Source organism: Rattus norvegicus, chromosome 2 (assembly GCF_036323735.1).
Source record: "Rattus norvegicus strain BN/NHsdMcwi chromosome 2, GRCr8, whole genome shotgun sequence".
Taxonomy (NCBI): Eukaryota; Metazoa; Chordata; class Mammalia; order Rodentia; family Muridae; genus Rattus; species Rattus norvegicus.
Window position 1 is genome coordinate 138704178 of NC_086020.1, and position 17705 is coordinate 138721882.

The following is a 17705-nucleotide window of genomic DNA, read 5'->3' on the forward strand; positions in this document are numbered from 1 at the left end:
AGTAATGCATCCTTACCACACAACCCAAGGTTTTCTGGCCCTTGCTCTATAAGAGCAAGGCTTGGGAAGTAGTAGCTTCATGTCGTCTGTGCAGAATTCCTCTTAGGTCACTGCTGCTGTTGTACCCATTGTACAGAGGAGTAAATGGAGGCGCAAAGAACCTGCATTTGTCACAAGATACCAACAAATAGAGACCTAGCTAATAAATAGCAAAGTTAGGGTAGTTGGTAAGACATTGGCTATTCCTACCTCATGGCAAGCTGCACCCAACAGAGCAGCTCTGTTAGCCGTTTGCACTCCTCCATCTCCCCACGGACAGTCTAGAGCACTGCCTACTGGGGTGTCCTGTGTCCTGGGGTGAAGGCTGTGGAGTGGTGTGGAGGCTTTTCTGTGAGAACAGCAGCTTGTGTTCATTCTGGAACCTTCTGGGTGGCTTGTGATGGAGTGGGATTATTTTATTTATCTCTAGGTGAGTAGCTTGTTTTATACATAGATCTACGATCAGTTAATTCTTCTGGTTTGATTTGTTAAAAAAACTTACTGTCACTCAGGGCTTTAGGGTCAATGTAAAGGGAACCTTTATCCAAGGTTGAATGGAGCAGGCCCAAATGCTTTAGATTCAGAGAGTAGTTTTCAAGGTTGCACTGCAAGCTATGCTGTGGTCTTCAGGATGGCAGTGATGCTTGCTAAGGCCTAGCCTTGGTCACTTGAGTTCAGTAAAGATTAGGTGGGGGAGACAGCCAGGCAGTTGACTGAGTGGCTAACAGCTCCTTCCTCCATCCTGGATTGACTAAGTCTTGAACGAAGTGAAGGGCATATTCAACATTCAAATGCTGTCCGTCTTTAGCAGCCAGCAGAACCAAGGAAGCCAAGCAGAGCTCTAGCTGGCCCTGAGATCTGGGTGCTGAGCTGAACTGCCCAATTCTCGAGTCTAGGCAGAAGCTGGAGTCAGGGTCCACCTGAAGGAGCCTGTGCTAGGGGCTCTAGGGGTTGTCAGTTATGGGAGTGAGCCTCATGGAGTGGGCTTCCACAGGAAAAGGCTCCTTCCCACATTTGTAGAGCAAGAATGTGAGGACACGTTGTTCCTGGGGAGAGGAGGGAGGGAGGGATGTGGGGCATAGGTGGGGAGTGATGCCAAGTCAGCAGGAGGAAAGTGTGTGTTGAAGAGGGAAGGAGAGCAAGAGGCACAGGAGCCTGCAGCTCTGGTCACCGGCATCTTAGAAACTGGAAGTCAGCTGTGACGTTTGTCCTTGTACTGTTGTAGAAAATTTAAAGTGTACTTACCAAGTCATAGGAAAAACCGTCTACAAATTTATAGCAGCTATAAACAGTTCTATATTCGGATTTCTAGGATTACCCTTAGAGGTGTGTGTGTGTGTGTGTGTGTGTGTGTGTGTGTTTGTCTGTATGCCTGTGTGCCTGTGTGTATGCAGTTATATTGTTTTTATACAGTATATACTTGTTGCTTATGTCTGAAGGTTGCTGGCTGCTTGTAACCTCTCTGGATAGACCTATTACCATTTTGTGTGTTGAATCTATGTGTGTCTGTATGTACATGTGATCACGTCAGAGGACAAGCTCAGGAATCATACTTTAGAACACTGAGCATTTCCTTTACGACAGAGTCTCTCATTGACTTGGACCTCATCTACTAGGCTAGACTGGCCAGTGTCAGGATCCTCCCACCCCTGCATCTTCAGCACTGGCTTATACACGGGTGCTGAGGAGTGACGTGAAGTTCCCATGCTTGTCTGACAAGCACCCACTACAATCTCCTTGGTCCCCTTATTACAACGTTTGGAATGATTTCCCTGTTGTCAGGAAGATTGTTTCCTTTTCCGAACGGCTATAAACAGAATGTTTTGGACTACCTCGTTGAAGACTTCTCCTTCACCTGTTTTAAAAATAGGTGCAGGGTTCCAATTTGGGCTCTTTTGGATTCAGATTCAATCTGGGAAGGAATTTCAATTTTGTATCCAGACTTTCAGTTGCTTAACAGGGGCCAAAGGTCGTCCCTTGGAGCCAGTGCTGTGGCTGCTTCCAAAGTTAACCTGGTTTTAATGTCAATTAATAGGAAATGTGTCCAGGCCACATTTGGAGAGAGGTGCAAAGGTAAAAGGGGACCAGCCAGTGGGAGTTGTAGTCGTTTAGGAGGATATAGGGCTCTTTGGTGGGGTCCCCAAGACACTAACGCATTTGTAAAATAAAGTCTTTTTTCCTCCTAGTCACAGTGAGCCAAAACATTGGAAAACGCAAGCCAGCAACAGATCGGGCTCCAACATAATGGAATTCTACAAAGGAAATCAGGGTCCTCCTTAGGGACCGCCGCTTCATCCTGTACTCCATGTTTGGTGCTTGGCTTCCATTTTAGAGATCACTTCCTGGGTACATGCGACAGCGAGAGCCCCGGACATCACATCTTTATTCAAAGAGGACTGGTCTGCATGGACCAGACATGTCTGATCGATAAGCTGTTTAAATATCAATGTATTTATACAGGTGGGCATAGTACTGCCTTTCAACATCCCTGGTTAGCAACTGTGAAAAATTAACACAGTTCCGGGAAGGATCATCATCATGCTCTAAGAGTGATGCTAAATCTGTTTAAAAACACTCCCAACTTCAGTTGGAAGGATGGGAGAGACAAGTAAATGGTCTCTAGTCCCAGGTGAGCCTGCCTTTTCCCAGAAGCACACGCCTCTCAACTCCTATTTACAGCGCCCTGACTGCTGCTTCCTGCAGTGCATGCTGGGTAATGTAGTTCCGTAACTATTTAGTTTATCCCGCCAAGAACATATTTAGTGTGAAGTTCAGAATTATGAAGATTAAGCAACGGAGCAGAGGCGCTGAATAAGAAAAGAGCAGCCCATAAGCAGGTTAGCAACATTTGTTGTGGCTGCAGAGGAAGAGGCCATGTTTTATGCTCTAATATGAGTAACATTCTAAATCAAGACATTTGGGGACATTTTCCCATTATAGTTTTTCCTTCTCTTTTCTTTCCCTCCCCCTCTGCTGAACTGACCAGCCTGAGAACACACCTCCTAAACTGGGTGTGGTGGCCACACCTGCAACCCTGGCACTGAGGAGGAGCAGGGAAGGCCACCTTAAGGTCCAGACTGTGCTATATTTAGTAAGGCCTTGAAACTAACGAAGCTGGGGATAGAGTTCTCTTTTGGGTAGAGCACCTGCCTTGCATAACTAAGATCCTGAGTTTAATTCCCAGCACTGAAGGAAAAAAAACCAAAAACCGAAGCAAAACCCTTCTCCAAACACAACCCACAACAAACAAACAAACAAACAAACAAACAACTAAAAAGAATCCTCTCTTTAAAACAAAAACAAATACCCCTGCCCCCCCCCCCAACCCCGGCCCGCCCTCAAGCTGGTAGGAGTATAAATAGGAAGGCGATTTGATAGTAGTTAATCTAACAGAAAATCCACCCACCGTTTGACCCAACAAATCTACTTCCTGTAATCTATTCTAAGAAATCGCCCTTTGCCCGTGTGAATGTGTTCACACAAAGATACCGATTGTCCTGCAGGCTTCAAAGGGGGCAGATTGGAAACCAAGGGGGCATCCATCAATAGGGGATTTGTTACTCTACTTTCGGGTATATCCATTCTGAAGCAGGCTTACTGTATAGGCATCCGAAAATCTACAAACTATCTGGAGAATCAGCAAGCTATACAGCAATTGGCAAGGACCGCGAGTGATGGGGCTTTTGAAAGAGTGTGTCTGCGGCTGTGCCTGTGTGGAAGGGCCGGGCAGGACGCACACTGGCAGCAGTGGGACGCTTTGGGAAGAGCTTGAAGGGACTCTTCAGCCTCCTTCTCTATGTTGCTTAACTCTTTCAACCAGGATGTGTTCATGAATTATTTATGCAATTAAAAAACTCCCGTTGACAAACCTGTAGAGTCTGCTGGAGCTGGCGGGTTGAAGAGAGGCATCTTCCAGGAGTGGCAGATGAAAGATTGTTGCATTTTCAGCACGGCTTAAAAATAATGCGTTAAAATGAATGTAAATAACTTTTAATACTTGCACGAGGAACACTGCCAAGGCTCAGCTACTTCTTGCATGGCAACTCCATTCTGGTACGAGACATCTATTCACTTGTTTAATTTTCATGACAAGTTTGGCGTTGGCGCTATTATGATTTCTATTTGATTGATGGAGAAACTGAGGCACAGGAAAGGGAAGTAAGTTATCAAAAGCAACACAGACACTCAGTGGGGGTGGGAGTACACCCCCACTTGCTTGGCCATGAGCACACATGTCCCTTGGATGACAGAGCTCTGTGATGACAAGATCTGAACCACAAGTTCCCTGGCTCCTCCTTAGCCATGGCCCAGAGCAGAAGTGAGAGCTGGAGAAGAAACAAACCTTGAATCAACTGCAGCTACCCTGACCCCTGGCTGGTTTTCTTGTTCACCGTTGGCCAAGTGGGAGCCATTCTAAGGCTCCGTTTTGCTTCTGGCTTCCTCCTGAGTGAACAACAACAGCCCAAGGAGAGAAGTGCTCTGCTCCGTTCCTGGTAATTATCACAGACCTGCTGTACTGTGCTCTCTCGGTACAGGGGTGTGTGTGTGTGTGTGTGTGTGTGTGTGTGTGTGTGTGTGTGTGTGTGTAACAATCTAGAAGGAAGGTGGAGAAGGAGTAAGGCTTTCCGAGGACACCCTGTGTAATCAGGCGGGGTAGAGAAAGATACCAAAGACAGCAGACAAGACCTCTTCAGACATCTCACTGAAGTTGTGTAGGCGGTCCCTGCCCACCTCTTGGCCTTACCTGGATATGTGACAGTGGGCTTGGGAAGTTCTCACTGGTGTGCAGGAAAGGATGGAGGATTGTTGGGTCCTGAGTCTCTGCTTGAGAGCACCTGTAGGTGTTTTTCAGCTCAGCCTGGTTCAGGTACCAGAGTTTCCTGGGGGGACACCCTGGATGGACAATGGCCACTATTTCCTGTGGCCATTCAACCCTGGATTCTTCTGGGTCTTGCCTTGGTCCCTGTCATCCCTATGCAGGGACATCCTTTTAAATAAGGGACTTCGAAGGCCTTCAACAATTTCAGGTCACATGCTTTCTTCTTGTGGCCTTAACTGTCCAATGTCTCCCTCACTGTTCCCTGAGAGTCTGTGAAAGCTGCCCAGATCTCCATTTTCTGAGCACCACGTTAGTGCTGTGCTGTATTGGAGAGCTGTTCCTGTGTCACCTCCTCCATACAATGACCCTTCTGAGGCCCCCATGAGAGAGGCAGAGGGCTGCCCGTGCAGGAATTGCCCTACAGTGCCAGCAAGCATCTGGGAAAAATTGCTGTGCTCTTGAGTGGTCTCAGCCCCTCCCGGGGATGACATATGCCCCGCCCTGGTGATGACATGTGCGACTTGGAATGGCACTGGAAGTGACAGGCTTCTCTGTAGAAAGTCCCAGAGCAACTGTGGTTCTGGACTTTTTCCTTGCTGGTGCAGATAAGGGGTGTGTCTCTCTGTCTGGTTTCAGGGATCTGACAGTCTTTAGTTACAATAAACACATAATGGGGGCCAGGGAAATATTTGTGACTCTAAGTCACTAAGATTTGAGGGGTGTTTGTGGAATAATCTAGTAAGTCTGTAAAGACAATACACACTACATTTCACCCCAGAACAGCCCTGGGGACAGCATGCACACACCATTGCAATATTTAAGGTCCCCCCGCCCCCTTACAGACCCAGTCTGCATATTCCATGTCCATATGGAGACCATAGGGAGCAGGGCAAGAGACAAGGCAAGCTAATTGAAAGGGGATTTTATTCTTGCTTGTTTAGGGAAATACATATTTTTCTAAAGATTAAAAGTTATCTAAATTATTCAACTCTGACCTGAATTCCTTCTGGCCTCCCTCTTATTCTCCCCCAGCTTCCTTAAGCCTGACACCAATTCCCTTACGTTTCATTTTTACAACAAGAGAGTACCCAGGATTTCCCTCATTTCCATCCTAGACCCCTTTTTCCCCATTGGGGCAGGGGAGGAGGGATTGGGGATCTCAGCCAGGTAGGGTGGTGGTACATGTCTGTAATCTCAGACATAAGTGTCTGAGGCAGGAGGATTGAGTTCCAGAGCAAACAATGCTACGAAGTGAGGTTCTGTCACAACACACAGACAGATAGACATTGTTGATCGGACTTGTCACGGAGCTCTATGTCTCCTCTCTAGGCTAAATGGGTAGAGTGACTGCCACTGCCACAGGCCCATGGAATTCCAACTCTTGGCGTGTTGTAGCTCAGACTGGGTGACCAGCTCAGCTCCAATCCAAGAAACCAGCAATCATCTTTCATTGAAGGGAGAAAGAAGAGAAAATGGGTTGGTGCAAAGGGTAGAGACTGTGCCTGTCCCAAGTTAATATTTTGAGTATATTCTCAGCAACAAGCTTGCATTTCAAAATCTCTGCTTGATGTTTTAGGTGTAATTACCTAATTTTTTGTTAACGAAATCCTATTAAACCCCCCTCTTTATAGTACAACACTGAAAAGTAATGCGTTTGACAGGAGACACAGCTGAGATTCAGAGACGAGTCCATGTACACGCGCTCACCTCTCGTTCTTCAGTAGCTTCCTGGAAAGCCAGAGATACATTTTTAGGCCCCAAACATGTACAGGAAGCCCTTCATGTCTGTCCCCTGACATATTTGCTTAGCTATATCCTCTCTCTTTTGTTTCCTTATCTTTTAAAGGAGTCTCCCTCAGGGTTCCAGTCCTGAAGGGGGGACACATTCGTGTGGTCAGAGATGCTGATCTTCTATGACTTTTGCCTTGAGGCCCTGGTAGCTCCCTTCACTGTATCTTCTATTTCCCACGTGGCCCCAGGCCGGGACCTAGAGTTTATTTGGTGAGCATTTATTTGTCTAACGAATGGGCGAATGCTGTCTATTTTTTCTTTTCATATTAAATGGTTTGTCTGGTTGCTCTTACTCTCCAGACGTGCTTCCTGGAATTATAGTTTCAGGCTATCATCGTGGAGCTAAGACCTGGGAGTTCTTCCTTAGTGCTTGGCATTCGCCTTTTTGATATTTACCAGATGAGATTTTTTTCCCCACTGCCGTCATCTCTAATCCATGGGAATTGTGGCTATTTGAATAAAAATAGGTCCCGTAGGCTCATGTATTTGAATGCTTGGTCTCCGAGTAGTGGAACTATTTGGGAAGGATTTAGGAAGTGTGTCACTGGGGATGGACTTTGAGGTTTCAAAATCCCACACCATTCCCAGTTGGCTCTGTCTCTCCCTCTGCCTCCTGCTTGTGGATGAGATGTGAGCTCTCAGCTACTGCTCCAGCGCCTGCCTGCCTGCCTGCCTGCCTGCTGCTACCAGGCCTCTACTTATGATGGCCGTGAACGCCCACCCTCTGGAACCAAGAATCCCAAAATTGAATGCTTTCTTTTTTATAAGAACTGCTACTGTCCTAACGGTGGAAAAGTTATAAGACACCATTTTTTTTCCTTATTAACAAAAACCCTAGACATTCCTCATTTAGGAGACTCAGAGCCTTCTTTGTGACAGGCAGGTTGCACACACAGAGATGATTCAAGAACATCTCACAAGAATGGCTGATGGGTTCCTGCTCCCTTGCTCTCTGTCCTCTCCCTCTGCCCCCCTCTACTGCCAAAGCCTCCCTAAAGAGAGAGACCTTTGACCTGGCAGTTGTTAGTGGATGAAGAGTTGGTTTTAGGGGGATACACAGGTGGACATAGCATGGTAGCTCCAGGCTTAGAGACTGTTCAGTAACTCATCTGAAGACTCCTCACGGGTCATAAAGTGAACCGGAAAGGTCATAACTACTCCTGAAGGATACGCTGTTTATGAGATGTTATTTATTTTTTTAAGATAACTGTTTGCTCAGAAGATTGAGAAAAAACATTCCTCTTGGTCTCCCCCCAACCCCCGCCAAAAATCTTTAGTCTGTGGGTTGCTGAGGAGATAGGGAGTGTTGGGTGGAGTGATGTGGGGCTCCAGAGATGAATGTCGGTCCCTCAACTCTCAGCCACGTGGAGCTGGGGCACTGGAGGTAGCCTCAGAGGAGGCCGACCTCAAATTATGATCTCGTAACGTGGTGTAGTGTGACAGACCCAGAGCAGGACTCTTGTACTGGAAGGTGGACAGTGACAGCTTGATGTGTTTTTGGCCAGTTCCTTTGCGTTTGCAGGATACAGTGTCCTGACCTTCCCTCTAGATCTTCGCCAGCTAAGAGTTTCCAAGTCGAAGCCGTTTTCAGAGGCCAAAGCCCAAGCTGCCAGAACGGCCTCTCTGCTCTTCTTCTCCCAGACCATGCCTCCTCGCTCGGTAGGGCTGACTACACAGACCCCATTTCTATCTCTGGACACGCAGCTCGCGACAGGTGATTTCAAAGTGGTCCCGAAGGGTTCTGTGCGGAGAGAGAGGTGCACCATTCATGCGACTTGTTCCAGAAACAGAAAGGAGGGAGGGACCGTCTGAAAACACCAGTCAGCAAAAGGTGAGGGATCTGATTGCAGGTAACTAGACTTTGAAGCCGAGGATTCTGGACTACACAGAGGTGAGGGCTAGTTAGACAATGGAAGTATGCAGTGCCACCCAGTCCAAGCGTGCTACTCTGCCTGATACATTGCATTTAATCTCCCTTTGACCACTTCAGGGCTTTCCTTCCCAGGGGGATAATTCCCTAATTACTGTGACCTACGAACTTGGGAGGACCCACAAGATGTACAAGTATTTGTAACAATGGCAGAAAGGTAAAACTATGTATATGCAGCATAGTGAAGTGATCTGAAACAAACAAACAAACAAACAATCCAACAATAACACCAACATCGCAAACTAGCTAATATCCAAAGAACTACTTAACCTTTCTCCAGGGAAACTGTTTTGCAGTTCAGAGATGGAAAAAAAATTGACACCATCAAATCACACTTGAATTCAGAGCGAAAAACGTTTTAAAAGTCTTAAGTTAGAGAGAATTAAGAGCATGAAATGAAGCGTGAGGCTGTGTGTGTGTGTGTGTGTGTGGCATGTGTGTTATGTGTGCGATATGTGAGTGTGTGGTGCGGTGTGTGTGTGTGTGTGTTATGTCTGTGATGTGTGTGGTATATGTATGATGTGTGAGTGTGTGTATGTGGTATGTGTGTGAGTGTGTGTGTGTGTGTGTGTGAATGTGTGTGTGAGCTCCATTCTCAGGAACTCCCCAGCAGAGGTCAGGGCTGGCGCCTCTTCATTAGGAAAGTGAGGTTGAACCTTGTGTCCAGATTACAGAATGAACCTTGGCACTTGATCTCAACAACTTATTTCCCTTAGTTTAGCTTTTCTTCTGTTTGTCTCTCTCGTGTGAGCACAGCATAGTACAAGCAGGGTACAGATTACCCAGCAGTCTCTCCACACTGAATAGAAACTCAAACTAGTGTTTGAAGCAAAGGGAAGCAAAAGGCCCAGGTTTAATTTGCCACTTGAAATTTTATTAATTTTCCTTATTTATGATAAGTTTATTACTAATCAGTTTGTTTTTTTCCCAAGGCTATTGAATTAAAGTCTAGAGCTTAGAGGAAACAATTTTTTTCCTTTTTTTTTTTTTTTATTAACTTGAGTATTTCTTATATACATTTCGAGTGTTATTCCCTTTCCCGGTTTCCGGGCAAACATCCCCCTCCCCCCTCCCCTTCCTTATGGGTGTTCCCCTCCCAACCCTCCCCCCATTGCCGCCCTCCCCCCATAGTCTAGTTCACTGGGGGTTCAGTCTTAGCAGGACCCAGGGCTTCCCCTTCCACTGGTGCTCTTACTAGGATATTCATTGCTACCTATGGGGTCAGAGTCCAGGGTCAGTCCATGTATAGTCTTTAGGTAGTGGCTTAGTCCCTTGAAGCTCTGGTTGCTTGGCATTGTTGTACTTTTGGGGTCTCGAGCCCCTTCAAGCTCTTCCAGTTCTTTCTCTGATTCCTTCAATAGGGGACCTATTCTCAGTTCAGTGGTTTGCTGCTGGCATTCGCCTCTGTATTTGCTGTATTCTGGCTGTGTCTCTCAGGAGCGATCTACATCCGGCTCCTGTCGGTCTGCACTTCTTTGCTTCATCCATCTTGTCTAATTGGGTGGCTGTATATGTATGGGCCACATGTGGGGCAGGCTCTAAATGGGTGTTCCTTAAGTCTCTGTTTTAATCTTTGCCTCTCCCTTCCCTGCCAAGGGTATTCTTTTTCCTCATTTAAAGAAGGAGTGAAGCATTCACATTTTGATCATCCGTCTTGAGTTTCGTTTGTTCTAGGGATCTAGGGTAATTCAAGCATTTGGGCTAATAGCCACTTATCAATGAGTGCATACCATGTATGTCTTTCTGTGATTGGGTTAGCTCACTCAGGATGATATTTTCCAGTTCCAACCATTTGCCTACGAATTTCATAAACTCGTTGTTTTTGATAGCTGAGAAATATTCCATTGTGTAGATGTACCACATTTTCTGTATCCATTCCTCTGTTGAAGGGCATCTGGGTTCTTTCCAGCTTCTGGCTATTATAAATAAGGCTGCGATGAACATAGTGGAGCACGTGTCTCTTTTATATGTTGGGGCATCTTTTGGGTATATGCCCAAGAGAGGTATAGCTGGATCCTCAGGCAGTTCAATGTCCAATTTTCTGAGGAACCTCCAGACTGATTTCCAGAATGGTTTTACCAGTCTGCAATCCCACCAACAATGGAGGAGTGTTCCTCTTTCTCCACATCCTCGCCAGCATCTGCTGTCACCTGAGTTTTTGATCTTAGCCAATCGCACTGGTGTGAGGTGAAATCTCAGGGTTGTTTTGATTTGCATTTCCCTTATGACTAAAGATGTTGAACATTTCTTTAGGTGTTTCTCAGCCATTCGGCATTCCTCAGCTGTGAATTCTTTGTTTAGCTCTGAACCCCATTTTTTAATAGGGTTATTTGTTTCCCTGCGGTCTAACTTCTTGAGTTCTTTGTATATTTTGGATATAAGGCCTCTATCTGTTGTAGGATTGGTAAAGATCTTTTCCCAATCTGTTGGTTGCCGTTTTGTCCTAACCACAGTGTCCTTTGCCTTACAGAAGCTTTGCAGTTTTATGAGATCCCATTTGTCGATTCTTGATCTTAGAGCATAAGCCATTGGTGTTTTGTTCAGGAAATTTTTTCCAGTGCCCATGTGTTCCAGATGCTTCCCTAGTTTTTCTTCTATTAGTTTGAGTGTGTCTGGTTTGATGTGGAGGTCCTTGATCCACTTGGACTTAAGCTTTGTACAGGGTGATAAGCATGGATCGATCTGCATTCTTCTACATGTTGCCCTCCAGTTAAACCAGCACCATTTGCTGAAAATGTTATCTTTTTTCCATTGGATGGTTTTGGCTCCTTTGTCAAAAATCAAGTGACCATAGGTGTGTGGGTTCATTTCTGGGTCTTCAATTCTATTCCATTGGTCTATCTGTCTGTCTCTGTACCAATACCATGCAGTTTTTATCACTATTGCTCTGTAATACTGCTTGAGTGCAGGGATAGTGATTCCCCCTGAAGAGGAAACAATTTTTTAGAGTTTTGCCAAATACTGTGTAGGGGGCATATTTATACTAAAAACATGTTTGTATTATTTAAACTCCAGATTTAACTGGGGTATTCTGTGTTTTAAATTGCCAACTTTATCAGCTCCATTTGACCTATGTACTAAACCTATGTACTAAATGTCTCCTGGAAATTTTCAGTTTGGGTAAGGATTTTGCAAACAAAAGTATGGTTAGATTTATGCTTTAAGGATGTGAATGTCACTGGGCATCATGATGCCCACTTAATCCCAGCACTTGAAAGGTAGATCTCTGTGATTTCAAGGCTAGCCTAGTCTACACGGTGAGTTCTAGGACAGCCAGGGCTTTGTAGAGAGACACTTCCTCAATCCCCCACTTCATAAAAGGATCTGAATGTCTAGTTGTTAATTGACTGAATCGAGATTTTTCTATACCTGTCTACAGCATGATTACATGTGCTTTATAGACTCACAGTTAAAACTATTTTAAACTATCAGTCTTTCATCAGGAAGCTACACACGATAGTCTCTCGTGTTTTCTAGCTCACACTGTCCAGTTCAGAAGTGTATTGTCTGCTTGCTAGGTGTGTACACTGCAGGGCATTTCAGCGGGCTTCTCCCTACTGTCCTGTTTAGAAGGGTATCACTGTCTACTTGCTGGGTACTTACATTGTATGGTATTTGAGGGTGCTTGAGTGACAGGCCAGGTTGCTGTGAATTCTGTGAGAGTCATCCCTGCCTTTTCTGCCTATCACGCTAAAGTCCTATAAGGCATGGATGACCACAGGAACAGTTGTTGAACACACACTGTTTTGTGCCAATCGTATCCGTGTTCTCTGGTGCATTATTTCAGATGGTAGTCCTACTGATCCTGTCCTCCCAGTAAAATTATTTTAGGTTGAATATTTCTCATCTGAAAATCTGAAATCCAGAACACTCCAAAAATCTAGAATTCTTGGAGCACTGGTATGGTGTTACGGATGCAAAACTTTACAGTGGACATTGTGTGACAAGCCGCAGCAGTGACACTGTGTAAGGGGTAAACGCAGCTTCATATTTTGGCATTTGTCTCCTCCCAGTATGACTCATCACACAGATAAAAGGGTTAAATTTAAGAAAAATCCAAAACAAGATGTACATCTGGTGAGTTCAGAGCCAGCTGAAGCTGCGTAGTGAGAGCCTTCGTCATTTCAGATGGAAGGACGCAACCTGTCCCTCCCTCCATCCACCTCACAGATGAGGAAACAGAGCCCCAGTAGGATGTTTTCATACATGATCACAGACAATTATGAAAGTGAGACTCGTGTCTGATTTTACTGCGATTCTCTCCCACCTCCCTCATGAAGGTAGGCAGGGAGATCATTGTGAGCCCTGAGAAAGGTGGGATCTTCAGATGGGAAGTTTTCTTTTACCAAAACCAACACACAAAGGAAGACTTCACGGAGAATGGATGTCTGCCTCTTCCCTCAGGAGATGGGCTGTTGCTCTGAAACCCTGAATTTGATGCCTGATCAGCATGGAAGGACGTACTCGGGGGTCTGTGGTTTAGCCTCTCGCTGTGTAAGAAGCCTTCGCTGATGGTATGAAGCTTAGACAGCCAGGTCAAGAGTCTTGGTTTGCCCTTAGAGGCTCAGAAACTGCTTCCAGTTCTATGGTCCTGGGTGGAGTCTGGACCTGCTGCCTGTGCCTCACCAGCACATGGCCCGGAACTGCGCTGGAGTGCCTAGGCAGACATATAGTGAGGAGCCAGCGTGAGACCGTGAGCCGCATGTGTCCCAACGGTCTGTTTCCTCTAAGTTGGAACAGAGTGAGTTACATAGTAAATATCCACAAAGTGCTGAAATTTACAGCGAGGGAAGGGTTTCAGGGGCATCCCAGGCTAGTGCGAGTAACCAGCCAAATGCCAGCCCATGGCTAGAGTTTTCTTCTAGAAATAGAAATCTGGGTAACATTTGACTTTGATCTTCAGGCTCTCGGTTTTCGCTGAGGGGTTGGTGGTGGTGGCAAGCAGAGTATTTATCCTTGTGTACAGTGAAGTCTTTGCTGTGTTCAGCTAGGGAAGCCTGAGTACAGGATTCTTAGTGTGTGAATGAACGTCTCTGTGTTGCCGCTTTGCACAGCTGACACTGGAGATTAGAGTCGAGCTGTAAGCCTCCAAAAAGCCTTTGAAGGAAACCCTTAATGAGGAACTGATCTGCTTAAACTCAAGTCTAATTACTTTTACAGCAACACTTCTATTTTGGATGCTTCCTATGAATAAGGTTTCTTTTGTGCCATTGATGTAAGAGTAGCCCTTCCATTTGAGCAGAAAAAAAAGCACCCACCACGTGGCCTGAACCATAGGCTCCAGTGAGAAGCCAATGGCTCTCTTTTGCTCGAGCAGCTGGCTTGCTTTCAAAGGCCACCAGAAAGGAAAAACTTGGATCTCATATTGACAAGCCCTTGAAAATATGTCTATTTTTCCCTCTGTGCTCCAGTCTATTCATGGGGAGTGACAATCAAGCCAAGGTCGTGAACCTCTCAGCACAATGTCCTGTGGGTTTGTAAGAAACTGGTTATTGTGGTCATTTTAGGCTCACAGACACATGTCATTTCAAAGTCCAGTATTCTACAGAAACTTTATGGAACAGACTGCCGGTCATATTTTAACAAGTAGTATTTGGGGACATAATTCAAAGATGGGGCTGCTTTATAAGTTGTTCTCCCATCATCTGTTAAAAAGAAGACTGTTTTCCTTGAGTGCCTGCACTTTCTGTATCAGGAGATCCAAATAAACATAGTTACACTTTAAAAATCATTTCCTTAACAATAATAGTATAACAATTTGTATAGCATTGTGCCGTATTCTTATAAGACACTTTGAGATGGATTAAAGTTTATGGAAGGATATGTATGAATGGTATGCAAATATGAATGTGATATAAAAGTGGGCCAGACATAGACTTTGATATCTGTAGGGATAGGTGGGCTGGGCGGGTTCTAGGACCAATCTCTTAACTTTCAACTATGCTTAAAATATTTCGTGTTAGTATAGGAGAAATTAGGTCCTAATGTGTCTTTGTTAATATCCACTAACATGCACTTTTATTTTTAATGCAGATAGTACTTTTGGGGTCATAGACAGGAAGGCAAAAATGGGAGAAAATGTCAGACTAAGACTTAGACTTTCAGCTGTGTTCACTGGAACCCCATTATGAAAAGACTGTAAGTTCTGTAAACATCAACTGTGGTTCTCACTGTCTAGTGAATAAAGGTGAATGGGTAAAGGGTTGAGGGAAGGTATGTGGATGAGCACGGATGAATCCTACTGTCTGAAAAGAGAACATGCAGCCTGCACTCCCACAACAGCCTTTGGGTTAGGCAAGGGAGAGTTACTCCAACCAGCCTTGACTTTGGAGATGTGATCTGAATGTAAGCTGAACACAGGGCTAATATGGGGCCCAAATGACATCGACACTTGTGATTTTTGTGGCCATAATCAAATCACTGAATACATTTGACTTCAGGAGGCAGAGGCAGGCAGATCTCTGAGTTCAAGGCCATCCTAGTCTACAGAGTGACTTTCAGGAAAGCCAGGGCTACACAGAGAAACCCTGTCTTGAAAAACAAACATTAAAAAAAGTGATCCAAAGACAGTCATTGACTATGTTATATACAAGGGAGCATGATAGAAAATGCAAGTGAATTCCAGCAAGAAGATTTAGGTCTTCATTAGAATAACATGATTCTCTGCATGCTTAGACACTAGGATAGAATTTTATCTTGCTTTTGATTTCTTGTAGTTTTCTCTGAGTTCTTAGCTTTTTTTCCCCCCGTTGCATAGTAATAAATTAGCAAGACTACACTAAGCAAAGATTTGAAAACACTAGCATTGTTTGCTCCATATACAGCTCACGACCCTAAAATCAGTCAGTGGCGTGGTAATCCAAAAGTGGTCCTATAGCCCACATATAATCTGGAGATCCCTCAGGGAACATCTGGGGTCAAGATGGTACCTCAATGCAGAGCACCAAATATTGACCAATTTCCCGAGTGCTCAAAGCCATAGGGAAAGATCCTTGCCTTGGAAGAACAATCAAACTGGCTGGGGCACATCTGGTGACAGATAATAGGAACACTGGCTGTGTAGGTAAGACTTGGCCGAGAGTGAATCTGCCTCCTGAAAGTTGTTGCTCTTTTATTTTTTATAATAAAAATCCTGTATAAATACTCTGATTCCCAGGAGACAAGTTCAGAAGATGAGTCAGGGCTAAGGTGTGCTCCAAGCACTATTTGAAGGCAGGCCCTCCTCTCAGGCACTAGGGGAATGACTCGGCTTTACTGTCCGATTTCATTTTAGTGCTCACATTTCCTGATACAGTGCTCTCACTTCTCCCAGAACCAAGGCAGCAGAAGCATTCCCACAATCCTCTTGGAGTCTTGGACCTCCTCACCCTTTCTAGCTGCGTAGTCTTCTGAGCTACATACTTAGTGACTGTGGGTAGAGATTGCTGCTTTGTACATGTGGGAAGGAGAGGTCTTCTGTGGTGGGGGTGGGTCAGATGGTGGGTGCACTGATGGAAGAAAATGAGGACAAGGCTTTAACGTCTCAGGTTAGAAGCAGGAAGGAATGTGAGGCTGCTGATGGTTGAGTCACTGGATTTGGGGTGAAAAGATGTCCACCATCTTGGTGCCTTTGTCCGTTTGTGCTGCGATGACAGAACACCATAAACAGAGTCATTATTTTCTCAGCTCTGGAAGATGGGGAGTCCGTTTCAGGATCTTGAGGTTCCTTGTGGGTCTCCTAGCCATGCATTCACGTAGGAGAGGCAGGAGGATGAGCGATCAAACCTGATTTATAAGATCTTTAATCCTGTTTTTGAAATTATATTATATTATTTAAAATGTATTTTTCCCTCATGTAATATATCTTGGTTACATTCCCTCTACTCCTGCTGGTTCCTCCCTTCCAGATCTGTCCCCTTTCTGCCTCTTATTAGAAAACAGGCTTCTGAGGGATTATAATAAAATAAGATAAAAATCAAATATATTAAGAGGAAGCAAAACCTAACCCACGGAGATAGGACGATCTAAGCATACAGAAGGAAAAGAGCTCAAGAAAAGACCCCAGGAACAACAGATGAAGAGGCTGACTCATTCGCAACACTCAGAAATCTCATAAACACACAAAACTGGAAGCTAACTCAAAGGACATGTAGGGTGAAAAAGAGAAGACAACGTGTTTAAATAAAAAGTGTCAAAGCCCTGGCACCAGAGACAAAGAATCTCCGAAGGTGCCACTGAGTTCGTTTTCTGTTGGCCATGAATCGCTGGGCGTTCAGCCCACCCGTGGCGAGACTCTCTTGAAGAGACCTACATTTTTCATTTGCAAGGGGTTACAATTGGAGCCAGCTTCTGGGTTCGGGGTGAAGGCGTGTATCCATTTCCCCTTCAGCTCTAGGGCCCCGTCAGGTGCAGCCAGAGCCAGACAGGGAGCAGCTTTCATGCTCCAAAGCCCTCTCCCCTTGATAGTACCATACTGAAGATGGTTGACTTTGGGAGTGGGGTGGGTTAAGTCTCAACATGAATTTTGGAGAAAAGTGTTGAAAGCATGGTACTTTGGTTTGCTATGCAGGAGTAAGGGTCTTGGGCATGTCTCTTCAGGGTTGTTTTACAGTCTGAATTCAAAGCTCTGGCCGCTCCCATACTTTTTTGCTGAATTGGCTGAATCAGCTCAGCTGCCTGGTTACCAGAGCTCGTGGGGTTGTGGGAGACACAGCTTTACATGGGAACCTGTGGGTTGATGTGGTTACACCCTTATGTGCTCTGCTGTGAAGGAGCCAGGTGCGTGTTGGATGTGCTTTGAGTCTCATGATGAGCAAAGAGTATCGTGTAGGGGGCTTTGTTTGAGTGACAGCAGGGCCTCCTGGGTTGGGTCTCAGTTATCTGTCTTTCTTTGTGCTGGTTCCTGGAGGCCAGAGCTGAGGAGTGAGGGCGAGGGACGCTGTGTGGGAAGAACGTTTGTCTGTAATGAGCTGTGTGGTGAAACAATTTCACGATCAATGGCCTTACAAGTACAGGTACTGGCTGTGTGCCTCTGGGGGCCAGGCTCTCTGCTGCCACACTGCTGGGTTCTTGTCATTGTCTCAGCCAGGTGTTCTCAAGCAAGAGCCTTCATCAGGGTCACCTGGAGGGCTTGCTTCCTTCCTTCCT